Raw genomic sequence first — 27,116 nt, forward strand, 5'->3', positions numbered from 1 at the left:
GAGAATTGTGTCTTCTATAGAAAAGGAAAAAACAGCCCTAGCTACTGACATTTCAATTAATTACTTATTAATTATTTATCTAATGATTTCAGGTTGTTTTTCTTTATTTATTTCAACCATGCAAATGACTGTAAGGCAGTATCACTCCTATTTCTCATGCACATATAAGAATTGAATGACATATTTTCTGCAGGGACGAGTAACCTTGTGTTACTGACCGTGATTTTGACTTGGTAGTTACATTCCATGATCAACTAAGAAAAAAATTAAATAAAGTTTGCCTTATACGTCAGCACCTTCAATCACTGTAACATGAAATGTCCATGCTTCTAAAAAGATATACAAATTACTCAAGTTCCAAACATGACCTTTTTGTTCTAGTATGCTTCAAAAATCAAATCCTGACAGCAATTCACACACTGTATCTAGAAAATTATTGAAATGTAACTCCTTAGTATCAACTTTCTCATCAATAGACTAATACAAATACATAGCAGCAAAAAATATTTTGTACTGAGAGTTACACTTAACATTGTGTCACCATGGTCATCACTTTCAGAATAGTCAAAAATTCCATTTAAAAATATCAACAAAATTAAACACAATTAGTACAAGAAATTAAGAATGAGAAGCTATATGAAATATTTAGCACTATAATGATCCTTCTATCTGTTACAGTATTTTTTTGCCATTTTACTTCCAAATTCCTTTAATGTTTTCCTTCTTTGAAGCCCAAGGAATTCTGATTCTCAATCACCAGAAATTTAGGAAAATACCAAAGAAAATCTGTTCAGCTTGAGCACCTCAGAATTTTCCAGTACTGAGAATCCATGTAATTAAAGTAAAACATGCACATTCTGAAGAATTGCTTTCCAGAAATTCTACTGTGATGCCTTTCAAAGCACAGGAATTTAAAGGAAGGAAATCCAACAACAATAATGTAATATAAGCAGTAGATCATACGCCAGCTCATTGGAGAGCACTGCCAAGGTACCTGGATGATGAGTGAGCAGAGAGCAGGAAAGAATGAACACAAGCACATGTGCACATAAATACAGATACCCACCCTCAGCACAAAAACTCAAGAAAACAGTTGGATTAAGACAGCAACTACTCCTTTAAAGCATCTGCTCTCATCTACTTTAGACTTACAATGCCAAAGGCCTAAAGGAGGACTATTCGTCTGACAGAAGCCACAACCCCTTTCAGTAGTTGCAATGCACTCTGTGAAGGTCAGTATATCCAATCAGGCACTGCATAATAAACCACACCATTTTTGGTGCCCAGAAAAACCTTGGCCAAGAATTGTTAAGTTTTTGTTGGCTTCTAACACAACATACACACCTAACACTGCTTGCAAAAAGAGTTTAAATATCTGAATAAATACCATTCATAATCAAACTTTACAATGCTTACTCAAAGGTGAACATAAGTTTCTCAACCTAAAGGAAGGTCAAATGAAAGCCCACAACCTTTGGATACATGTCAATCTGAACTCATACCTTTGAACTCTTACTCATCTCTGCTCTAATTTCTACTTGTACACATAGTCAAATCCTTCTAAGACCACTGTTATAATTGCTATTTGAGATAATAAAGTGTCATATAAAACTGCCAGATCCCTTCCAAGGTCAGTACTATAAATACACAATGTTAAATACTTGAAGATTCTTTATACTTTTTAATGTATATTATAATTCAACACAACTTTTTGGCTTCATTAGTCTTTGAAATATGTGGTCACCTCTTAGCAATTGAGAAGCTAGAAACCTTGTTGTCCAGACTTCTTCAAGGGCACATCAAGAAGAGAGATACTGACATACACAAATATAGTTTCAACACAGAAACACCACTCCATACTCATATCTGATTAAATGATATGTTTATGTGATGCAGGTCCATTAAGTTGGTTTTTAAGTATTTAAGCAGAAAAACAGCTCATTGATGATCTTCACTCGTCTTGGCAGATAATTGTATTATAAATACAGTATATGATCCTACAGTAATATATATTGGTGAATTCATTCCAGAAGAATATCATACATGTTCTGGTAGCATATAAATAGTAGTTAGATCCCAGAAAATTAATTACATCTTGTAGTCATTTATATAAGAAGTAAATTTAATGTCAATACAGGTTTTTGCTTGAAACAGTAACTATTTAAAACTTTCTTTATCCATTAAAAAAAAAACTGTCTTTTTAAACATCTTGTAATTTTACATAGCATTTCACTAATACTACATAAACTAACCTTATTGGGTTTATTTGTTATTTTAGTCATGGTTAGTGTATTGAACAAAGGAAGACATCACCACAAAAATTAAACAGAAAGCAGATCAAAAGTTCCTTTCAGAACTGGTGTCTGGTTGATTATGTCAAGCTGTTCTTATACTAAATCAATATGAGAATAAGACATGTTTACATGAAATGGAAAAATCTGGAAATATATTTGCATATCACCAGCAGTAACTAAAAAAGAAATTATGAGTAAGCATAAGGTGATGGCATAACACATTAAACTGCATGGAAATTTAGTTGAAGGAGGTTGCACAGGCAAACAGACTACATAGATTTTTTTTGCAAAAAAATTTTTCTGTTGTTTTCTATTGTCCTTTGAACTTCAGTAGTCTACTTCCCCCCAGCCTATTTTTCTACATTTACAAACACTTAATTTCCTAGACTTAATATTATATTTAAAAACAAGTGAATAAAACCAGGAATAAGCCTATTTTATTTTCTCTTTTACCTACATTCCTTTTTGTTCCTCAGTCCCCAAGATTTTCCACTGTCATGTGCTACAACACTCTACACATAACTAAAAACTGAGAGGTCAGAAAAAGTTATTATCTTAAATACTGAGTTTTTAATTTTACTTTTATAAAAATGGTGAAGTACTAAGAAATGTGAAGTAGCCTTTCAGATGCAATTTTCTCTTTAATTCCACTGAAAACACAGGAAGCAATGAAACACTATCATATCTGGCACGGTGCATTACCTAACCTCTGCTTTTTTGTTCTGAATAGGAAGGTTTTTGTTGTTTGGTTTGGGGTTTTGGGGTTGTTTTTTTTGTTTGTTTGTTTGTTTTTTTAAATCATGAAGCAAGAAGCCCCATAGGACAGGTCTGGATGCAACGGAAGCATTAACCTGCAAATCCAGTTATTCAGGTTTGTCCAATAAGAAAAATTCTAGGCAGTAGCTATTCTAAGCAACATCTTCTGTCTAGAAATAAGAACCAATAAAATGTATAGAAATCCAGCTATTTGGGAGAAAGTGCAAAGGAAGTTGAAGAAAGATAATCAACTGCAGTTCTGTCCTTATTATTCAATCCTTATAGAAATTCTGAAAGTAAACTCCATCATTTGGGAATATGTATTTGCCATAATAAATACTGAATATTATTTCTTATAATGTAAGGATGAAACACTTCAAATTCCTCTGAAAACATCACAGCTGTACTATATAAAACAACTCTTAGTAAAAACACCTCTAGAAGGGTATCATCTATGAATGTGAACACTGTAAAACATACGTTGTTTTTTGTTTGGGTTTTTTTTTTAATTTCTGCTTTTTATATACCAGCTAAAATTACATCAGATTTTAACCTCTTTCTAAATTATAAACCTCTAGTTTTCCTAAATCTTTCAAACTCTCCTAATTCTCCAGCTGTGGCAGAAGTAATTATTTTACCACATAAATACCTCTGGAATGCACAAAATTAGTCAGCAATCCACAAATGTTACTCAAATGCTTTTAACTAGATATCAGATTCAAACTAGATCACACTGCTAAATGAGTTTTTTTAAATCTTAAAATTCCAGAGTTTATATGAGTTGATACTCTAAATCATGACATCATACAAATTCAGAATGTTGTTCCAACTAGCACCTAACTCACATTTAAACTAACAAGAACTCATATACTTGAAGATTAGCACCAGCTTAAGCAGTTTGGCCTAAAGACTGCTCAGATGAGCCTAACTACCTTTTAAAGATATTTTTCTGGATTTGGATTTTTATATACCACATTTTAACATATTTTTAAATAGAATCATATAAAACCATCTTGTTTCATTGAATATATCCAAAATATATCTCTGTCACCAGCCTGATAACCTTTGCACTGAGAGTTCTAGTGTTAAATGATGTGGTGAAAAAAAAACATTCTGAAATGAACAGATAAACTGGAGGATACTACTGACACAGTCAGACCTAAGTGGTCTGACAACATATAAAAGAAAAACTATAGACATGTATAAAAAAAAAAGCTTTATCCAGAATTCAGTTTTTAAAATTCCTATGATAAAAGAAAACAACTATGGATCAATATCTGAATCTACTAAAACAGCAGAACCCAGTGAAACATCCCAAGTCAAGTCTGCAACATCTGTTTACATTTTATAATTTTCTTCTTCTATAGTGTGTAGACTTGCCCCTTTTATCAGTAACTAAAGTAGTAAGTTTTACATTCTTAGAACAACTTTCACCTGTACAGAAGAAAATGGTACCATTTTAATGGAACAGAACAGGTTACAAATAATTAATTTGGGCTTTCTAGTAAATTAACTGGCCCTTACCATAGTGACTTCAACCACAATTCTAAAAAAAAGACACAGAAACTGAAGATGGATGTTTATCTAGTGTAGATCTACACCTTTACTCAATAACCAGTCTTTTGATTTTCAACTCAGTTAGACAGGTCAAAACATTTAAACTCAAATGCAATAATCCAGATTTACATCTATTGCTATTTTGTGAAACAATTTATGTCTCATCCCAAATCACCTGCTTACCCACGTATTTCTACCTTTCACACGTAACAGATCTTGAAAACATGAAATGCTGACAGATTGGTACGACATAAAATAAACTTCTATGGCAGTTACTCAGTTTTATTCACTATGCCTTTTTTACAGTATCTTCAGAAAACACTTCCAAACTTTTCTAAACAACATTAGAATTCTAATGATTTAAAATAAGCTATTTTGCTGTGCATCTTACAAAACAAGGTATTTGTATATGGACTTTTATATCAAAAGGTGTCCCAAAAAATAAGAACTGCTGCATAGTTTCTGATAGCTAAATCAAAAGAAGATGACAGAGCAAATACTAAATTCAGAAAAGCCTGACTATGAATAGCAATTACTCTCCAGTGGTATCTGATACAACATGCTCCAAAGATAGACACTGCGAAATCCAAATGGTAGGCAGTTAGAGAATAACATCCTTTGGGGAAGTCTCTTTCCAACTTCATTAATTCAAGTGTGACTGACCATTTTCCTTCCATAATATACGTCTAGGGACTTCTGTGAAGTTCTGGTACAGATCAATTTATAAAAGAAGTTGAGATTTACAATCCATTTAAAGTGGGTATTAAATACCCTCTTTCCTTGATAACTCATTCAATATTTCTTTGTTTTCTCCTATGTTTCAAACTACTAGACTTCAAAGTCACTCATTCTAATCAGCTTTGCCATGGTTTTTGTACCACAACTTTTCAAAAGCACCTTCATTTTGCAAAGAGGTTTGCCACTTTGAGAAACAGAATCTCCCTAAATTTAGACTAGTTTATTATGAAAAGAAAACCATGACAACTGTTTGTACTCTTGCTTTATTATTACATCCGGCCTGGTCACTATTGGAAATTCAATCTATTATTGTTGCTAGGAGCCTGTTGCTATGCAACCTAAAAGGGTTATGCAGCGCTTTCAGGCTGAGAACCGTTGAAAACACCGCAGGCCTCCTCCTATGGCTCTAACCCGATTATTTAAATAGATTAGCACTCTCCCTAGTCAACCCCCAAGTTCAGGCATGTCCTTAAAAAAAAGTTACAGTGACAGATTTTAACAATGTAAACAAACAAAAGCAGAAAAATTACACAAAAGCAATATATGATCTCTACTGCATGCTACAGCAAATTAAACAGCAATATTTCCTCTAATTCATCATTTAAGTTAGGTAAGTTAAAATCCATAAACTTCAAAACCTTTCAAAGTTTAACTTTCAACAACTATCTGAATGGAGTTGCACAACATGCTCTGCACAGGTATTTTATAATAAACTTCAACCGAGCAATACGTTAAGTTTCATACTCTGTATCACAGAGTAGGACTTTAAAAATTACTTCAAAATAATACTTAGTATTTATCTTCTCTATCAAAAGATGTCCCACAGTCCTGTAAATTGGTTTTAAGACTTTACAGTCAAACTGAATTCTGCCTTTGTGTATCTTTGTCAATCTTTATAGATTACGCAAGCCAAATCAGACATCTGTGTACATCTCTGCAGATGCATTTCTTTTGGCAATGTTTTGCAAATCTGCTCGAGAATGGCTAAAGAACTGACAAGCAGAAGAGCTAAGTATTATTACTTTTCTCCACTCTTTCTAATAACCTGAAGCTGTTCCAGCCTGCACCAAGCAACAGTTGTTCTACAGCACCAGAATTCAACAGCTTGGTCCTTTAAATGGATCCATACTACCAACATGCTAGCACAGTTTGTTTTTGCTGACTCAACAGGATGCTGGGAGTTTAACATGAGTTGTAACTGCCTCTTCTTCGATGGTGGTACAGACTTCTGCTTACACTCTCAAACTAATTATCCTGCTAGTATCTGTTTTTCTGAAATTTCTATCCCCCTTTTGAATAAGATGGACAGCCACATCAGAAAAAAACACTTGTTTCCTTGAGAGTACAAAGCTAAGAAACATACACACTGTTACAAAAGTTATTGGAAATGCTAATATTAATTGACTATACAACAGCCTTAACAGTCAGCGCCACAAAATGAATTCCAGAAGTCCGATGAGGAAATGCTAGGATTTGTCCTTCCTGAAATGCTTCATACTACTCAGTGGTTGAGGTTTTCTAGAGGAACCTTGAAAACAGTAGCAAATATGAAGACTGTTGTGAAGACAAAAATCTCAAAGGGTTAGGGGTAAGACAGCATAATCATAAGCAAACATAATCAGAATGCATTCTTGAATACAAACACTTGTAACCAGAACATTACTTCTCTAGCAATTGTAAGATTGTAGAGTATTTTTCTAAAGTAAAGACAAGCTTCTATGTTAGAATAAGACCCAAACCACAAATTGTCTTATCCCCTATACTTGGGGGATTCAGCCTAGTAAAGCTGATAGTGACTACTCTACTAGAGTCCACAACCAAATACCAAAATCAAACACATTCCATCAATTTCTACAGCCAAAACCATAAATCTAAAGACTTACTGGGTATGATCACCATTATTAGTTTACTTTTCATAATTTTATAATGAAACACTCACTGTAATGTTAAGTTATTCTAGTGGTTATGACCTCAAAGATGACAGGCAACTTTGAAAACATAGAGGGGTTGCTAGAAGAATCTAAGCATGCTATGGCGTAAAACTACCTACTGGTTTGTAATTATAAACTAGATACTGATATCCCAACTAAGTTTTACAGTCAACATGTTAAACACTTCTGTGTTGCCCAAAGATTTATTACAGACAGGAAGGACTTCAATAAAGAGAGCAGAGATCCAAAGTTATGTCCACCTACCATGTTTTCTTTAAATGACCTTTCATAAGTGTGATAACTTCCTTCAATGTCACTGAAGCAGATGAAGCTCACGAACATCAAGGGTGAGAATATTAAATATATTACTAAATCTGATGAGATACCCTGGTTGTCTTCACTGGCAGCTCAATGAAAGAAATTTGACCAGAATTTGACCATAATGAGTTTAAGGTCTAGTCTTCCTTCATTCCTTATTACAGAAGATATCTCACCTGTAGGACTGGCCATTCAAGAAAGCTGTGCAAGTTGAATGTTCCCTCGTCACATAGCAAATTAGGTCTAGGAGACAGTTCCACACTACCAAGCTGAATCAAGAAGTTAATGTTGTTTCCTGTAACTCTGGAGCCCCTATTCTTAGGATGTAACTCACTACAACCACAATTATACCACAGAAACTGCACACAGAACCGCTCCCCTATGTTTCCTGTTCAGAAGAAAAAAAAATAATTGAATGACATGATATTGATAAACTGCAGCTACTGCTACAAAAAAACCCCAAACCCAACCATTTAAGGTGCTTGGAAAGGTTGTTTTAGCCTTCAGAGATAGTGTATTGGAGTAGGGATGCTGCAGAAATTCTTTTCCAGTAGTTTCTTCAGGATATCAAATCACTTAATGTAGATGGACTACATTTGATTCTACATACTGTCTATAAACATAAACAAGAGATATATAAGTGTACACTGTCACTCCACATACTATATGTGCAAATAAACATACACATATCTATACATACAAAACAGCTGATTCATGTGTATAATACACATACACCCAGTCATCCAAGTTAAGTGGCACATATGTTGTTACATATACTTCATGTTTTTGAATTTTATCCATTTTACTATTGTTTTCATTTCATTGTATCTTTAAAAAAAACCCCATACATATGTAGCTTCAGAAGATTAAAGTTCTTAGCAATGCTAAGAACAAAGTACAAGGAAAAAAAATATTTGAGTGTATGTTTTTAAATACATACATATTTTATAATACTTAAAACCCAGCTACTTCACACTAAGTTTTAGCAAACGTACAAATTCCTATAGTAATTTAGCCATGAAACTTCATTACCAGAAACTGGCAATGCGAGGCTTTTAGCTGTGACTCAACTAAACTGCTAAATTTCTCTGGAGATAGTTTAACAATGCACAAATTGCTCACATAATCATTTTCCACATACAGACTACTGACACCATACCCTCAGATCAGTAAACACACCACTAGGTGAAGCTATGACCTTCTCCCAAACTGCTTCCCTACAAATTTATTAAGGTGTTTAGCCCTAAAGTCAATGATGAAGACATTGTTGCTCCTGTATCCCCAACACTCCCACAGCTAATACAGAAGCAGCATGAAGGAGAAGTTAAAGACAAAGAACAAAGGCAAGATGAGTAATTGTAAAATGCCAAGCACATAAGAGAGTGATCAGGGGAAGAGATGTAAAGCATTTGTAGAGGAACAGCCATTAGCTGAGACTCTAGTGAAAGCTAGTAGTGAAAAGTAGAGAAGATAGTTGGAATTAATGCATATAAATCAATGATTCTCAGCTTTCTGAAAGTCTCACCTTTACTGCTTTAAAGTAAAAAAGAAGCAAAAATGCTTTTAAAGACATTGTTCATGTATTCTCAGAATGACTGTAAAATTGGTGTACTGTACACAAGAAAAAAAGCAGACACATTGAAAGCACAAGTTTGATTATCCCTATTATAGAGAATACAATGACCATACAGAGAGGTCAGAAGTGAACAAAATCTACAATAATAAAACTATATTTCACTTAAAAATAAACAAGACTACATATGTTTCAGTAAACTGTTTATAATGTTCCCTGGAGTGTAATACATTCTTATTATTTTCATTTATCAAAAAAACATTATTATGTTAAACCACACCACTTAACATTTGCAATAGGTATTAAATTTTCAGGAGTAAAAAAATAAATTTTCAGGGCTAAAAATTTCATATTTGGAAATAACAGACTTGGGAGGACACAAAACCAAGTGCTACAGGAACAGTGACTACAGTGAAGTAAAAACTATGTCCTTTTCACCTTGTACATATGTGAAGCTGGAAAAACAATGTACCTGTAACTAAAAATTTTGGCAAAATATAAATTACAAAGGTTTTTCAATATTATAATCAACTATATGAAAGGAGATGGTATTATTTTCACATCTCCAAATATAAAAGGATGGCCTTAAGTAAGACTTGTATAGTCTATAAATGCTCAATGGCAAAGAAAGCTAATTTTGATTTGCTATAATTCCACTGAAAAGTTAAATTTGTCACTCCAGTAATGAAAGTCACAGTCTAAATTATCAGCATAACGTTATCAAAATAATATACTCTGATGTGAAATGAAAATGATTGTAAATTTAAAAAAAAAAAATCTCTGTGTATGGAAAATGCACTCAAATATGAAAACACAGGTTAGAATTTATCACATATATAATTAATATGTGTATGACTATATGAATATTAAAGGATTAGGAAAATCTGGAACAACTCTTAAAGAAACCGGGATCTCTAAACACACACAACTTCTCATCCCATTATAAAAGAGTTCCAAACAAACAGAACTACCCAATCTGAACATTTCACATCCTAAAGCTCCGTTTTTCCTGAAGTAAGCAACATCTTAAAAGCTGTTCAGTATGGTTAGACTTAAATATTTAAAAACTACTGTGGATGAACTGCCAAAACTTTGACCAAGAAACAACTACATGTGGAAAAAAAGTGCAGAAAAGTACGGCTGTAAAAAGTATAATAAACAATAATACCTTGGGATTAGTCACACATTTTTCAAAAGTTAGGTTGGCTTTGTCATTCCACAATGGTGGCAGGTATCATTAGGCTCTGCAGAAAATCCTCATAGGTGTCAAGTGAGCGCATTTCTGTAAATTCAAAGTGACTTAAAAAAACCCCAAAACCCAAAACACAACAACTAAACAAAATAAACAAACAAAAAACCCCAACAAACCACCCAAACAACTCAAGATCTTATTTTCAGATATTCGCAGAACTTCCCACTCCTCAATATTATTTTTATCCCAAAGTCTGGGTATTAACCTATTGTCAGGTTGCTGGTAAAAGAAACAAATTCTGAACTTCTCAATAGTTTCCTATTATATAAAATTGGTTAAAAGAATGTTCCTCAATCTATTTTTTAAGTGTCAATTCTGTGTACAGCACCCTGAGAGAAAGCTACAGATTAGCAAAGAAAGCAAAGTGGCTGCTGGCAAAGAAAGAATCATGCATTTCCTGGAAGCAGAGATCAGTAGCTGTAGGCTATCCCTACAACCCATCCAGATATATGTAAGCAACATATGATGCTTAGCAGCCTTGTCAACCCCGCTATCTCAGGTAAACTGTTAAATATTAAACCACATGCAAGCCAGGCATCCAACAAGGAATAGGAGAAAAAAAAAAAAGTGGCTACTGAACTGCAGAGCTTAATAACTAAAAATGAGTACCAAAAAAATACTGAAAATATAATTGTAATTACAAAATAAACAGATATCACTGCCATCAATGATAATATATTAAGGCAGCAAAGAAAGGACTAAATCATAAACTTCAGAGGAAGAAAAACATACTGACATAAAGGAAGATTTAAAGAATGGTATATACTTTAATTTCCTATCTAGGAAAAAAGACAAAGAAAGAAAATAAAATAAACAATTAATCGTTATGTACAAAGAAAGCTTCTAAACAAGTATTTACAGACAAATTACAAAATTGGGTACACATTTAGAAAAAGCTACCTTATTTTAAAATACTGCTTTAACTCCTGAAGATATCCTTCAACCTGCTGCATCATCTGAATTTTCATCTGAATTTTAAGTATCTCTTTAAAAATCTACTGCTTTGTTCTGTAACCATACATTTAGAATACGGTAATTGTAAAACTAAATTATCATTTTCCTAATACTGTATTAAAGTTAGCTCAAAAGGAAATCAAACAATTTCATTCTGATTTGGTAAAAGAATATGAAAAAAACAGAGACAGATGGTAACCGATGATATCCACGTCCTTTGCCATCTGAGTATAGTTGTATGAGGCGACTAATATTTCACCATGTTTATCATGTTCTTTCTTTTATTTTAAGAAATATATATTCAAGTTAAGAGCAAATCCAGCAACAGCAATTCTACAGGAAATACACAAAAAAAATTTATTGTGTTGGAATCAACAACAAGGAAATACTCTCACTTTAAGAATACGATTTTACCAAACATGCTTGAAATTCAGTATCACACAGGACAACAACATTTAAGATACTCATTTTAACACTGTTTGATTTCTCATGTGACTTTTCCCAATGTTATCTTTCATAAGCACATATTTATTCACAAGACACTGTTAATGCCATAAATGTTTCAAAAAGAAGCTTGATTTTGGTGTATCGTGAAATGATGAAATATTTTAAAGGTAAAAATATACACAAAACTCATGTACACAGAAATAAACCAAAAATCTCCATAAACCTAACATGTCAAAAAACTCCCACATGGCTTTTTGTCAACCTTACAGTAAAAGACACTCAGTTCAAAACTGCATTCTGTTCTGCTTTTCCAACCTCACAGTAGTCAGCACCTTAAAAGATAGTGATTTGGACAAGTCTCAGCTTCTATTTCCTGGATAGATATCAGTATTTTTATTTTTGTTCCATGTGGGACTGAAAACCAACCACTTCAATGTTTGTTTTTAGATTACAGGCATATATTTATAAACAATATTCTAAAACGATTAAATCCTCCTTACTTATCACTGCACTTCTCTCAGAAAAACAGTTCTCTAAGCTCTTAGCCAAGATTGACTCTAGAAAGCATAGGAAAACATGAAATTGTGGAAAACACATGCATAATGGTTCTTATAGCTAGGATTAACTAGCATGCCTTTTTTCCCCTCAAAAAAAAAAAGAACCACTGTGAAAAAAAAAAAAAAAAAAAAAAGTACAGCATAAAACCTAAACGAAGTAATGAATACTGAACAACATACTGGCACACAGAAAAATAAATATATAAATAAGCAAACATGGGAAAACCCATTAATTATAAAAAATAAAATAATATTATTGATCAAGCTAGTACTGTACAATAAAAATAGTTAACAAATCTCTTTATTTACAGTAGTTGTACTTACCATACAAACAGAATATTGAGAATTGCATAACTGGTTCCAAAGCATGCATGTATGTTTGTTTTCTGGCTTCTGACTTTACAGAACATTCATAAAAGAAATTTTCATATTATCTGACAAAAAGCTTGATGCTCAGGTAATGTAATTACTATTGCTTTCAAAAGATGGTATAATGGAAGGTAATGTTAACTGATTTTTACATTTGTTTAGTAAGATTTGTTTCATTAGGCTTCATCCCACTGCACATGTATCAGAACACAATTCTAATAACATCCAATGACAATGTTTATTAAAGGTATATGTCATGAACAGCAGAAATTGAATTTGACTTCTAAGTCTTTATTTTAAGAGATAACACTATGTAACATATCATTTCACTGTTTTTCATAATTACCGAATAACATTGTCAGATAGATACCATTAGCTATCTCATTTATAATACGGGAACATAAAAATCTAAACTATGACACACATCAACAACACTGAATACTCCTTAGGTAATTTTTCAGATACGCTAAAGATTATTTAATTTTTTTATTGAAGCCCTTTGTTTAGCTCAGCAATATTTGTATCACTTTGATTTTCTTGATATTCATTTTAATCACTGACTTGTAAAAGCCTGACATGTAACACTTCATACAAATGTTCTTAAAGACAAGCACAGTAGAACAGAAGTACTTGAAAAAAGTACTATGTTATGGTGTTCAATGCTTTAGGACATTTCAAGTTTTACTGTGCATTCAGTTATTTAGTTCAACCAGGAAAAATATTTTTTCCCGGAAAAAATGCACTGCAAACACTTAATGGAAAACTCGTGTCCCTCTTCCACTGAAATTCTTGAGTTTGAGGGAGATAAGCTTAACAAGTTATGACTAAAATAAAAATGCAGGTTCTGAATAGTATTTGCTTGTTTATGCCTTAATCACCAAATTCGATTCAGCTAACAATGAACCATATGCATTTAAATAAAGGGATCACTTTCTAATACTGCCTTGATTAATAAGACTGTATTTATCACAATTAGTAATATGTACATATGTCTTTGCTTATCCCTCAAGCAGTGTTGAACAAAAATAAGAGATACATTAATTCTGCTATGGACTTCAGCATCTGAATGCCCCACAATGATCAAACCCCAGCCAAAACAAACAAAACACTAAACAGAACCACTTCAACCAACAGAAGCTTTGATTCTGAAACTATTTTTCTGATTTCACCAGTAATAGTTACTGCTATACACACTTCCTTAGACTACTGCCCTTCATCATTGTTATTCATTTTGTATTTGCAGCTAAATGATAAAGTAAACATTTTTTTTCAAAACAAACACCTCTTTACAGACACTCTAATGATCACCCTTGCTCCCCAAATTGTTTTTTTGGACACAATCCAGTTCTTCTCAAAATTAACAGAAATACAGACAAGTTACAGGAAAAATATTTAAAATATCCTCATCACATAAAAAATAAATCACAACTCTTCAGATTCCTGGCCATTGTATTTGTTGAATAACACTTATAAATCATCAGGCGGTTAGCCAAATATAGAATGTTTCACCAACACCCCTTAACTGGTCTTAACAAAGCAAGGAAATTATCCAAATTATTTTAAAATTTTAAATAATTGTCAATAAAAATCTTAAGTTTGATGGTTTTCCACTTTTTCTTTATTTTCCTTTTTCACTGCAACAAAAAAATTAAGAGCTATAAGTTAAGACCCTAATAAATACACACAAATAAAAGTCTGCAGAAATCAACAACTGGGGGTTTCATTTTTGCCAGGTGTTTAACCAAGGTCTTTCCTTCTTGTTTTTTAAATCCCTTTGTTCATAGCTACCTTCTCCTGAAGAGAACTAACAAATTTGTTTTCTTTTATTGAAGATTTCTCTACTGCTAATATTTCTGCCTCTGCAGGGCTCCAGTGAAAATTCTCAAGGTTTCATTGCAAAGTATTTTATAAATTAATTCACAGAATCTAGTCTGTGCCCAGTCCTAAATTTGGGAAATCCAGAGAATAAAGTGTTAGACCAAAATAACATAACTGTAGTAATGCAATAAAAGAAAAAGTAACACAAGAGTTCTGTGTTGTTAGGAGATCGTCTCTTGGGCACCCTCTATCTTTGTGAGATGTCTCAAGACAACTAGTTTGTTATTTTAGCTCTAGACTCTATCCCTCTTTCACATCCAAAAGTGAAGATTCAATTGCAGTCCAAAGAAATGGAACTGACTAACAAGAAAAAGAACACAAACTGTACCAGTCTAGGAATTTCCACTGTAGAGTAAGAATCATAAGTAAAACCAGGTGTAATTCAGGCTGCCAAGGTTTTTGAGAGCTCTCAAGTCCAACTTCCTTCCAAAAGCAGGCTCAGACCACATCAGACCAGCTTCTCACAGCTTTATTCAGTCAGGACTTGAAAATCTCAAAGGACAGATATGGCAAAACTTTGCTTCGTCCCAGATGCATTGCTGGTCTGTCATCATGAGGAAAAATATTTTTTTATATCCAGTCTAAACCTCTCACTTCAACTGATGAACACTGTCTCTCATCCTTTCCCCATGTACTGCTGTGAAAAGCCCTGGCTCCACCTTCTTGATGACCTCCTTGTAGGTATTAGGGAAGGCTGCTGTTAGGACCCCTGAAATTATCCTCTTCTCCAGACTGAACAACACCAGGTCCCTCAGCATCTCCTCATAGACGTGTGCTCCCACGCCTGACTGTCTTGGTGGCCCTTTGCTGAACTTACTCCACTTTACCAACACCTTTCCCCTAACAGTAAGAGGGTGAGAGCAAAACTAGACATGGATGTAGATGTTGCCTAATGCAGGCAGACAGGTGGGATAACCATTTCCCTCGATTTCCTGCCTATACTCTACTTCATACAACCCAAAAGATACTGGTGATCTTCCTACTGCCAAGGTGCACTGCTGGCTCATATTCAGCTCACTGACAACCAGAGACCCCAGAGCCTCCACTACAGCACTGCTTCTCAGAAACTCTGTCCCCAGCCCATAGTCTACAGACTTGGGTGAGGGTCTGTGAAGACCCAGACAGCTGCACAGGATTGGTATTGTTCTCTTGATCTCCCTTTTGGCCAGTATATTACTGTAGAAGTAGGTTAAAAGAGAGTCCTTTTTTTCAGTGACCACTTTTGTACTAGATTTTCCTAAGTAACAAAAATACCACCTTCATAACAGAAAATCTATGTTTGTTGTAAGAAAAGATGCACTTGCCAACACCCTGTGAAGGACAGTTAACAGACTATTTGAGAGAATACACTTAATAAAGATAAGGTATGCTAACAGTCAGTGATGCAAAAACCACCAGTTTTATTCATTGCCATAGCACAAGTAACTCCATTTGACAAGGTTGGACCACCTAGACTAAAGTGATGTCCTGCTAGATGACTGTTATTCCTATGAAATTATCTGCCACATTTCTTTAACTCTTCAAGGGGACGAAAAAGCAACAAAAAAATACCCCAGACAACATACAGCAAGGACACCACACTATGTGCCCTAAAACATCTTCTGTTCCTCTGGCTTTGTGGCAAATTTAACCATTTCCATACTAGCAGATTAAATGCTGTAACTAGAGTATGTAAAAAGCTTTTGAATCAGTACATGAAAAGCATAAATTCTTCATGTAGAATAAACACATTTTTAAAAACAAAATATATTAGCCAATGAGAGCAGATCATTGGAAGTTCAGAAGCATAGCCATAAAACAAAGTTACACTTGTGACCAGGCAGCTTGGTTTATGAAGATGACAGTTAATTTTATTAGGATTTAACATATCAATCGACATCTCAATCCCACTATTAACACCCAATTACACCTTCAAGCCATTTTTAATGGTCGAACCCTACTGTGCTTTCTATACAACAAACTCTGAAACAATATTTTAGCATTTCTGGTGAAAACTTCCCCCACAAAGTCTTCCTTTATTATAGATGACCAAAACATAACTTCCAGTTTTCTATCTGCCAGATAAATCTGTTTTCTGCCTTGGACATTATATCTTTTCTCATATTATAAAATGTGGGAATATTATACTTTACTGAAAACATTGGTTATTTTCAGTATAGGAAAAAAAAATAACTACTGGCTCCAGCTTAAACTTGTTTCAGAAAGTTATAGTTAGTCCACCTGTTGGTGTTGACTTCTCAAGAAATTCAACTGTTGTCTGAAGATCCATTTCTGGATCACCATATGCAGCCAAAACCACAACTATACTGGCACAAGAACTTTTCAGTATCCCAAACTAATGACTATGCTGACAACACAAGCCATTAAGAGCTGCTGAGATTTACAGCACTAGCTGTTCTGGGTCCCAATCATATAACCTAGTATGTCATCCTGAAATCAAGCATTAGGAACCCTTAAAAAGCAGTCTTCTACATGTGAAGTAATCCTAAAACTCCCTTCATCTCAGTTGCCTGAAATATGCCTGTGATACACAACTTGTGACTCAAGGCCACATGAAGAACCTATCTTCGTTAGGGCATGAAAGTTGGTCACTGCAGTGAAATCATGATCCTGTGTCGAGCTCCCCCCTCAAGAAATGTCAGTTTCTTCAGAATTCAATCGGGAGAAATATATATTAAAGGACAAGCAGGGAAGAGACTGAACACCTTCAAGCCCCATTAAGGATAGAAAACTTGACTTAGTGTCTTTTATCATGATCATGGCAGGTAATTTTAGTATCTGCAGTTTAAATAAATCTTAGTAAGACCTAGCTCCCCCAGACTATTGACATAAGATGATAATTGAAATCTGAATATCCTGGACCACAGAAGTTCATAAGGTTGTATTCTTTGACTACTGGCCATCTGGATGACCTGAAACAAAAGCATTAAAAAAACCCACACCAAACAGCTGCAGCTGAACCAGCATAAAACACAACCTTTAAAATATTAGGAGCAGTTCTGTTCCATAAGCCAGAACCACTATTTGAATTGTAAATTATGCTGTTGCTTTGTAGGTCGAACTCTAATTCTCAGTCCATTGCAAACAAACCTTTCCTTAGTTTGACATATGTTTGCTAGTGAAGTGTGTTTCAGTCACAAAACCCAAATTCTGTGAACCAGTGATTCGCGGAAAAAAAGACACTACAACTTTGAATAGAGTTATACAGCAGGTATGTTTACTCCAGCACCAGGGTGCAAGGGGATTTCTCCACAAAGCTTGCACACTCACCGCACATTTTACCAAAAACTTAAGAGTGTGTGGATATCCATATTCATTGTATTACATAACACAAAAATACATATGCATGAGTAAGGCCAGGTTAGTTCTAGAGGCTGATGTCAACAGTTTATGTCACCTTTGCACCTGCACATCTTCTCTTGGTGGTCATCTTCGGGGGTCTTTGGGAGGAAGGCTCATAGTCTTTCTCACTTTGTTTTTTTCCCCAGAGCATGCACAGATTCTCTTGGCCAATTTCTTGAATAACGAGTGTTTTTCAGACATTTTACTTTCTATCTTATCTAAGAGAACCAACAGAACCTCTACCATCCGTATATGGCTATCTTTACTCATTAGCAAAATTCCAACTAGTTAGAGCCACCTGTTCCTCAAAGACAAATGTATAATATTTTGCTGAACATTGTAATCCTTGGTAGATTTTTCACAGTGAACTGCTTTGTTTTGATGAACACAGTAGTCCTTGGTAAAATTCCACAGAACAGTCTGGGCAAGCAGGATTCTTAGCAATATTTAAAAAAATACTATAACTTGCTATAAATAAGTAAATAAGTTGCTAAGTAGTTATAAGTAAAGAAGTAAATAAATCTCAAAACAAGTAATCATTTCTCTTTATCACCAGCATGAGGTCTGGAAACTAAGCTTCTCTCATCTCCACGTAACTACAAACCAGTGCACCAAAACCTCTAAAAATTTAACTGCCCACTACTGTTCCTTGAAATATCCTGTTAGAACTATGCTTTCAGAGCTTTGCAGAAAAACAGAGCAACTCAGGACAAACTTTAGTCGGAATGCACTTGGGAAGAGACGATACCATGAAGACTTGTGCTTTCATCTTAGCTTAATCGTCTCACTTCAAAATCCAGAATCTGAGCAGAAAAGGCTTTCTACAAAATAAGGGAATGGAGCAATATTTCTGTGCTACATATCTCCATTCTAAAGTTAAAACATGTTTTACTCCCTAGAACAACTGTAAGGATGGTATAGCTCACAGAAGAGCTTTCATGCCTTTCAGAAAGTCCAAAGAATAGTCCTCCTTGAGGTTACAGGGAATTGCTATTACTATTGCACAGAATCAACTCTGAGGAGTTAAAAACATACAGGATTCTATGTTTCTCTATTTACTAAATCTGATAGAAAACAATAAAATCAATATGGAAGAGTTATTTAATCAACTTTTTTGCAAACTGCAACTCAGTTGAAGTGGTTAACACAGAGTGGACCAAATAAAATAGGAGTGAACTGAATACTAAACAGAAACCAGCACATTGACAGGACCTAAGTTACCACATACTCAAAAGCTAGCATGTCAATTTCACCTCACCACTAACAGTTAAATTGACAAGCCAGGTACTATGCAGGTAGTTCATCTGCTCCTCACTAGTCAAGGCAAAGGTAATTTTGAATACAGCCAGACCTTTCTGCAGAAGTAATCTAAATAGTTTTATAAACAGGTGTAACAGTCTGTAGAGCTACAGATATTTAGTTAAACATTAACTTTCTATAACTTAACCAACCCTAAAATGCATATGATCTACTCATTGAATTATTTCAGACTTTTTAATCAGAAATTTTGAATGAACTTAGTTTAAAAATGGTGATTATAGAACAACTCTTTCCCTAAAAAACACTTTGATAAGAAAAAGCATGGGTTTTTAATTAAGGCAAGTAGATTGAAGGCAAGGGTCTTTTTCTTTAGTGCATCTTTCCAAATTCTCCAAGAGGCCGACAGCAATTAATATTGAATCCCAATAATAAACATACTATGTAAAAATTTAACTGGTAATACAAATTAACAATCCTTTGTGTAAAGCAACACGTCCTTCCTAATGGAAAAATAACAATGTATTTCTCATCAACAAGAATGTGGAGTAAAAAAAATATTCTTCTTTCACTGAATTTGTAACTCTGTCTCTCCCGCTTATGTTAAGCTATGGAACAATAAAGACATAAGAATACAGCACAGATCTTATGACAAAAAACAAATAAACAAGTCAGGGCTCTAGATGGAGAATTCTGAAAACTTTCTGCAGCAGTTATATAGAAGGCGGAACCTTTATATTTATGAGACATTTAACCTAGAACAGAAATCCCGACATTCACCACTCCTTTCAACATCAAGAAAACTACATTTTTTTTGGTTACACCTACCTATAATGAGTAGGCTTAGTCCTCTTGAGTAAATACTAGTTACTTTTTGTAGTTTAACCTAAGACTTGCACTGTCAAACTGCACTCTCAGTCATTTGCAGTGCAGAACACTACCAAGAGATAAGAAAGAAAAAGCTCAGGTGACAGTGTCTTTTTGTTTAGATGAGGCTACATGGACCAAGAGCAACTTTTGAAAATGCTTTGTGGATAATGTGCAACAGGTCACACTGAAAGAAATGAGCTCAGATTCACAATCCTGGTCACCTAATCCACTAGCAACTAAACCCTTCAGATAGCCTGTAAACATTCAATGTTGTTGTCAGACTAAGGAAACTAGATAAGCAAGACTGCTCTCCATTCTCCCCCCTCCTCAGATTTTGGTACTTTGGTGGGGAGAGAAAATCAGACCAAAGGCACTCCACAAACAATATACAGCGCATCACCTGAAAATTCAGCAGACATGAACTAGCTCACTGGAGTGAAAAATGTATTTTAAAATTTTAGCTCCACAGAAGCACAATAACTAGCTATCTAGAACCTTAGTAACTGCATTGTAATAGGATTCTGAACCAGAATTACTTTCACTTTTTCAATTCTTTGTAAGGGAAGTATAGTAAACAATACAGAAAATTAAGTAATCAGACAGGAAACAGAACACCTAACTGAAGTAGAACAAACTGACTCAATGGCACCTACAAAGTGACATACTGCACCTTTTAACAGATTGGCTTGTTTCTATTTCTACTTCGCAATGCTGCATAATTTAACTACACTGAGTTTAAGTGTTTAGAAAACATCCCTGAGGTGTTATGTAAGAGAAAACACAGTTAGATTAATTATTATGAGGTAATAAAACATAAAAGAGAAGCCATTTATTTGGCAGCTAAACAGTAAACACAGCTTTGAGTCACTGTAGTGGCAGCATCCAAAGCCTGAACAAAATCTAAAGATAGGGTTCTTTCCTAAAGACCTTATAAACTTACTTGAAATAAGACTTCAATAAGAAGACGACAAAAGAACTAAAGAAATTGTTTCCTTAGAGAAAGTCTAAAAAGCTGAGATATACTCAATGTACTGGATCCACAGGTGAACGAAATGACCCTTAAAAATAGTGCTAGATAATTTTTTCCTCTCATTAATGCATGAATAAAAGTCACAGATGTTACAAGTACACCAAATTTAGTGATGAATATACAATCTTTGGTGCTCCACAGCGTTGTGGATGTCATGTAAGAATTTAAACAACTAAAACAGATTAGAAGGAATTTACAGAGGAAATCTGAATTACTAAAATGTAAATTTCCAAGCCTCATTAAAATCTGAGTTGTAAAATAGGAAATTCCTTTATTAAACACAACTTATAATATAGTCCACCCACCACCTCTCGATTTTAGGCCACTAAATCTGAAGTTAGGAGACCAAAGACAAACAACTTACCATGGTGTAACAGGAAAAACAACTAAAGGTAGTGTGCAAAACCAAGCAATTTGAGATGTAGTATGCCAGCTCCAGCCGGCACTTTTTCACATGCTTCAAAAGGGAAATTACATTGAACTAGACACCATTACCCGTCCACAAGCATAAAAAAGCATTGCCTTATTAAACTTATAGTATAGATAAAATATAGGTATTATTAAACTACAGAAGTTACAAAAATGAAATTCTAGTCTGTAAGGTTCATATATCCATAGAGAAGTTTTTGAAATTAAACACAGCGGTACTCACAAATATAGAGGATGCTACTTTTATACTGCGGGTGGTTTTGGTTTGGGTGGTTTAGGGTTGGGTTTTTTTCAGGGATAGGATTTTTTTCTTCTTTCTCAAAACTAATGATTGATGGAGAAGGATACCTATCTTAATCAGCTAAAGCTGATTTCAGAAGTAAACAGGTAAGATTCAACCCATTTTATCCAAGAAGATTTCCAGCAAGAAAGAAAAAAAGTCATCTATATACAGAAATGCATTTTTTAAAAATATTACAGCTATAAATAACGTAAAATGTGAATACAGACTTATAAATGAAAAATATAACATACAATAAGTGCCACTAAAATGCACAGGTCTCAGGTAAGTTTATTTAGCTTTTCAGATGAGCAATAGTTTACTTCGGTATGTATAAACAGTTCCAGCTACATGATTTACAGACAAAATTTACATATAAATATTTGTTCTCTTTCAGTGAACAGAGATTGCTATTTTAAGCGTGTTTAAGTTTATGTATATACATACACATACACAGACAATGTATGCAACAGCCAACTTCTTCAACAACTTTTAGCATAATATTGCCAAAACAGTAAATATGTTATATATTGCAATGCACAGAAAAAAGTAGAAAAAAATAATTAAGATTAATTCAAATCCAATATACATTATCAGTGTATTTCAATTAAAGAATTTTTATTATTTTCTTTCCTTCTTGTATTTCAAATAGCATAGCACCCTCTGGTGCATCTACTAGAAAGAAAATAACTACTAATACCAGTCATTGTTATAAAAAAAAAAGGAACCCTTAAACAAAACCCTTAAACAAACCCTTAAACAAAAAATGCCTCAGAAATGTTAGAAATCAAACTTCAATTTCATTCTTTTTAAAATCTTTTATAACTGAGGAAATGACAATTATTGAAAGATAAAATTTAAAAAGAAAACTGTAGGTGTGCTATTATAGAAGGGTACTAGAAAAAAAGGGCAAAACTGTGAAATTAATCCTGTGTTCTTAATAGTATGTCATTTCTATGAAAATATTCTTTAAGAAAAAAAGCAAAGGTAAGAAACCTAGTGAAACAAAATGTTACATAAGCAATATATCTGCTCTTGGTCTTGCAGAAATGAAAATTATTAGGAACACAGCTAGTCCTACACAGCCATAAACTGCTAAATTCCACACCCAAACAGACACATCTTCTTTAAAAGTCCAGTGAGAAAAGAATTAAAAATAACATGATCATACTATATGGAACACTTCAAACTCTGATATGACATGTTAACTATTAAAACACACCTAGTCACTGGGAAAATAATAGCCTATAAAAGTACACTTTGCTAGTCACAAAAGCAAAGATGACCACCTGCTTTAGGCATCTCTTTTGTAAACCTCTGGAAGTCTCAACCCAATGCACAAGAAATGAACATGACACCTGTTCAAATCTGCCATCTGTCCCTAACAAACCAGATTTAGCCAAATCAGTATATGTACTGCTCCTTAATTTTCAAAAATACAGGTATACATATCATCTGTGAGAAAAGAGAAGTACTGTTACGATTGACAACCAACTTTACCAGAAATACATAAATAATAAACTTGTGGTTAACAGAAAAACACCCTCTTAAACATTAGCCTATTCATTTTAAAAGCATCATTAATTTTTCAGCCCTCATTCTTAGTTTAAAAAAAAAAAAAGTAGCTTCATTCATAATTTAAAAACATACTGCTTTTGGTAGTCAAATACATTCATTTGACAGAGTTTGATTTTGAAATGGAACTCCAACTACAAGGACACTACAGGACCACTGAAAGCTTTTTTTTTTACTCTGCCTGTATTTGTGATGCATTCACAGTATGTCATTTCAACTGAAAATAATTTTTAAAAAGTACTTTAAAAGTCATATCTGATATTTTTAAAAGCTTATTCATGACTTAAGTATTCCACATGACAATACCTGCATCTGGTAAGGTTTTGAGGACTGCAGGTAAAAATACAAATGTTTGTTTTTTAATATTTTAAGATGGAAGAAAGCCTTTCATAAGTGGGCAAATAAAGCATGTAAACCAGAAACACTAGAACACTAAAAGGAACTGCAATGATAAAATTATTGCATTTCAGATAGTTGCTTATTTTTCAAGTAAGAAGAGAGGGAAACAGTAACAGACTTCCCTCTCAATGTAAAGTTTAGTAAATAAAAATATTTATTTTACAGCCATATTTATTTCTGTAGAGTTTTGTAATTAACAAACTACAGTATCAGGCAGGAACAAGAAATGGGGTAATAAAGTCAAACCTAACCATGAAATAAAGCACCCTGCCTTGAAACTCTTTAACAGCATTGTACCTTTGATTCCCATTTCATTTACCTACATTACATGACTGAAAGGGTTTCTCCACAGTAGCACAATATAGGTTAGCTCACTAACAACACAACAGAGCACATGATCCAGATAGGCTCATTAGGATATGCTGAAACACAATTAGATAGTTATACACTCTAAGTCACGAAAACCAATAAATAAATAAAAAAAATAATATCACAGGCCATCTCATTTTCAAACACTGGTTAGTATCACAAACACCATCTATTTTGATAGCTGCAGGCTTTAGGGAATCAGAATGCACAATGCAGATCTCATCTATGATCATTACAATATTTCAAAGAGAATAAAGAGTCAATACTTTTCTTAGTAAAGTCCATAATATTAAGAGGTGATTATGGCTTCATTATTATCTTACAAATTGCAGTCACTGCTTAAATAAAATGTGGGTAAATAGTATTAAAAAAGTCTTAGATTGTAGACAAATTCATGTACTTTTATTCTGATTTTTAACAAGCACCTGTACATTTCCTCACAGAGATAAAAAAAGTTTGTCTTGTAGCCTACTTTGCTACAAGGAGTCTGGATACATGTTCTGCAAAGACATATTTCAACATCTAGGAAGAATTCCATCCCAAGTAGTACTCTGTCCCACTGTAAGAGGGCTACTGAAGAAAGGCATGGTGCAGAACTGACATCTTCCCTTTTCAACACCAGTACATGCCAAGAATGATTTCACAACCTATGAATCTCACAAACTACCCAATAAAATAATAGAGATACATTCAGATTTAGATGTGCTATATATTAATAACTGATACAGTACTATAACTCACATTGAAAATTCTTGACGTCTTTAGAACTTATTTGACACCAGGACCTAGAAAACTGGCACTCGGTGGTTTCATCTTGAGTAAAATCATGAAAAGATGACAACATAGAGACCTTTGGTCATTACTCAAAATAATTATTTGCTACATTGTTGCTGGCCCATTAAAGACAGATTCAATAAGTCTTAGCTCAAGAAATATTAAGATCAACAATGCACTAACTACTTAGCACGTTTTGTAGTTGATAGCCACTTGGAAAAATTGTCTGTTACACTCATTGGTAGTTCCAATGTGAGACAAACAAATATGTTGTTATTGAAATTGCAGTAAGAAACCCTGCATTTACAAAGGGTTTCAATTTTTATATCTGTAGAAAAGTCTATATACAATTAAAAATGTAGCTTCTAGATTAAAAACAAGAACACCCCTTTTCCTAAATATTTTTCTAAATAAATCAGTAAGGAAATAAGTAAGTTTTCCCTTCAAAAAAGGCTTGCCACAACAACACATAATTTGACAAGTCAAAGCAGAGAGTGCAACTGGATATGGAGATGTTAAAAGAGAATTTCATTGCCATATTAGATGCCAAAAATTCACTTTATCTGAAAGAATTAAAAAATAAAGTATGATTTCATACACTGACAATATAGATCTTTACTAAGCCATCACAAAGAGGATGAAGAAAACAAGCATTTTGTAATGAAAAGGCAAAATACCCTCTTTAGTAACACAGTTTCTACTACAGCTCCTTCAGAGGAAAAAAACTGCCTCTTCCCTCTTTCCCAAACGTATTCTTGAAAACAATAGTAATGGCAGAATCACAAGGAATTTTTTTAAAATACTATTTCTTGTTCTCTCTTTGCTGCTCAGCACACAAACTTGCACTCAGAATCTTGAATTTCCTTCGTTGTGGAGAGTTTAAGGAAACTGAAATGGATTCTCCCCACATGAGCATAACTCACCGTGCATAAACTAGATCTACACATGCACTGTTCCATACTACACTAGCAGCATGAAAACATAATTTAAAAAATAATCCCCTGCAGAAGGAGTGCAAGAAAAAAACCCTGCTAGTCTGTGTATTTATGGGTGGGGGTACTGAATAAAGAAAAAAACACTCAATACAGAGAAAATACAGCTTGCATTAAAATAAGCATTATGACTAGAAGAAAAATTATATGGCTACATGGAAAAGTGATTGATATGATCGACAGCACGAGAGCATCATTATAAGATATAGCAAGTTCACAAAAACCTGCAACATTTATCAGTCGCATCAAATGAGAACAAGGCCCCTATAAGTGAAAGGGGAAAAACAGCCCCTGCTCTTGGTGTGCTACAGGATCTGTCCCTGGCTGCATATTTCCTCCCATTCCCATGTTTTTTTCGGGTTTAAAGTAAGTAACCTCAGGCTGTGGCCGGAGCCTCGTTCCCCGATTTCTACATTCCCTCACCCGTGCAAACGAAAGACCCAGTAATACGCGTACCCACCGCATCCAAACAATTATCCCGGAGGTCCCAGAAGCGTGCCTCTGTCCCCATCATCTTCAAGCCTCTCTTCTTCCTCACTTCGCACCACGGCCAGCTGCCCTCCCCGCCCAACAGACACCCCCATCCCAACCGCTCCTCTCAAGAACGCGCTCCCCACCCAACCGCAAAGTACACCCAGGGGCAGAGGGACCGGGGCGGGGGGGGTGGGGGCGCAGCGAAGGGAGGAGAGGGACGAGGAAGAGGGACGGAGAGGGGGAGGCGGCGTGAGAAAGCGGGGGAGCTGAGAGGGAGACCCACATCCCCCTCACTGCACCGCATCCAACCGCGCAGCCCAAGGGAGCAGCCCCAGCCCGGATGCTGCGAGGAGGGGGGAGGCAGCGGCTGGGGGAGGGAGAGCGGAGGGAGGGCCGGCGTGCGCCCGACAAGCATATTCACCTGGGCTGAGGCGGGCTGTGGTGGTGTTCCCGCTGTCGTTGCTGCTGGAGGCTGTTGTTGTTGTTGTTGTTGTTGTGGGTGACGATGAGGAAGGGGGTGAGGAGCAGCAGCAGGAGGAGGAGGAGGAGCAGGAGAGGAGCGGTTGTTGTTGATGGGTAACAGTCGCCAGGACTACGGTGACTATGGCGCTTGATTCACAAGGCAACGGTTGCTATAACTCACAAAAGGGAGAGCGAGCTAGGGAGGAGGAGGCGGCGGCCCAGCCGGAGAGGCCCGGAAG

General features: G+C 34.8%; 1 protein-coding gene across 5 annotated transcripts in view; it reads right to left on the reverse strand.

The window, feature by feature from the left end:
- The window catches only part of RFX3 (regulatory factor X3), a 144,063-nt gene extending 116,953 nt beyond the window's left edge, over positions 1-27,110 (reverse strand). For 4 of the 5 annotated variants that reach the window (XM_026866799.1, XM_026866797.1, XM_026866800.1 and 1 more), the window contains exon 1: positions 26,837-27,110. The gene's annotated coding sequence lies outside the window, so the exon portion shown is untranslated. Of the gene's footprint in view, positions 1-26,401; positions 26,507-26,836 lie in introns of those variants that run through there. The other variant, XM_026866798.1, reaches the window with a different exon arrangement.
- Between the last annotated feature and the right edge of the window lie 6 nt (positions 27,111-27,116).

This window comes from Athene cunicularia (genome assembly GCF_003259725.1).
Source record: "Athene cunicularia isolate RWA chromosome Z unlocalized genomic scaffold, athCun1 chrZ_part4, whole genome shotgun sequence".
Taxonomy (NCBI): domain Eukaryota; kingdom Metazoa; phylum Chordata; class Aves; order Strigiformes; family Strigidae; genus Athene; species Athene cunicularia.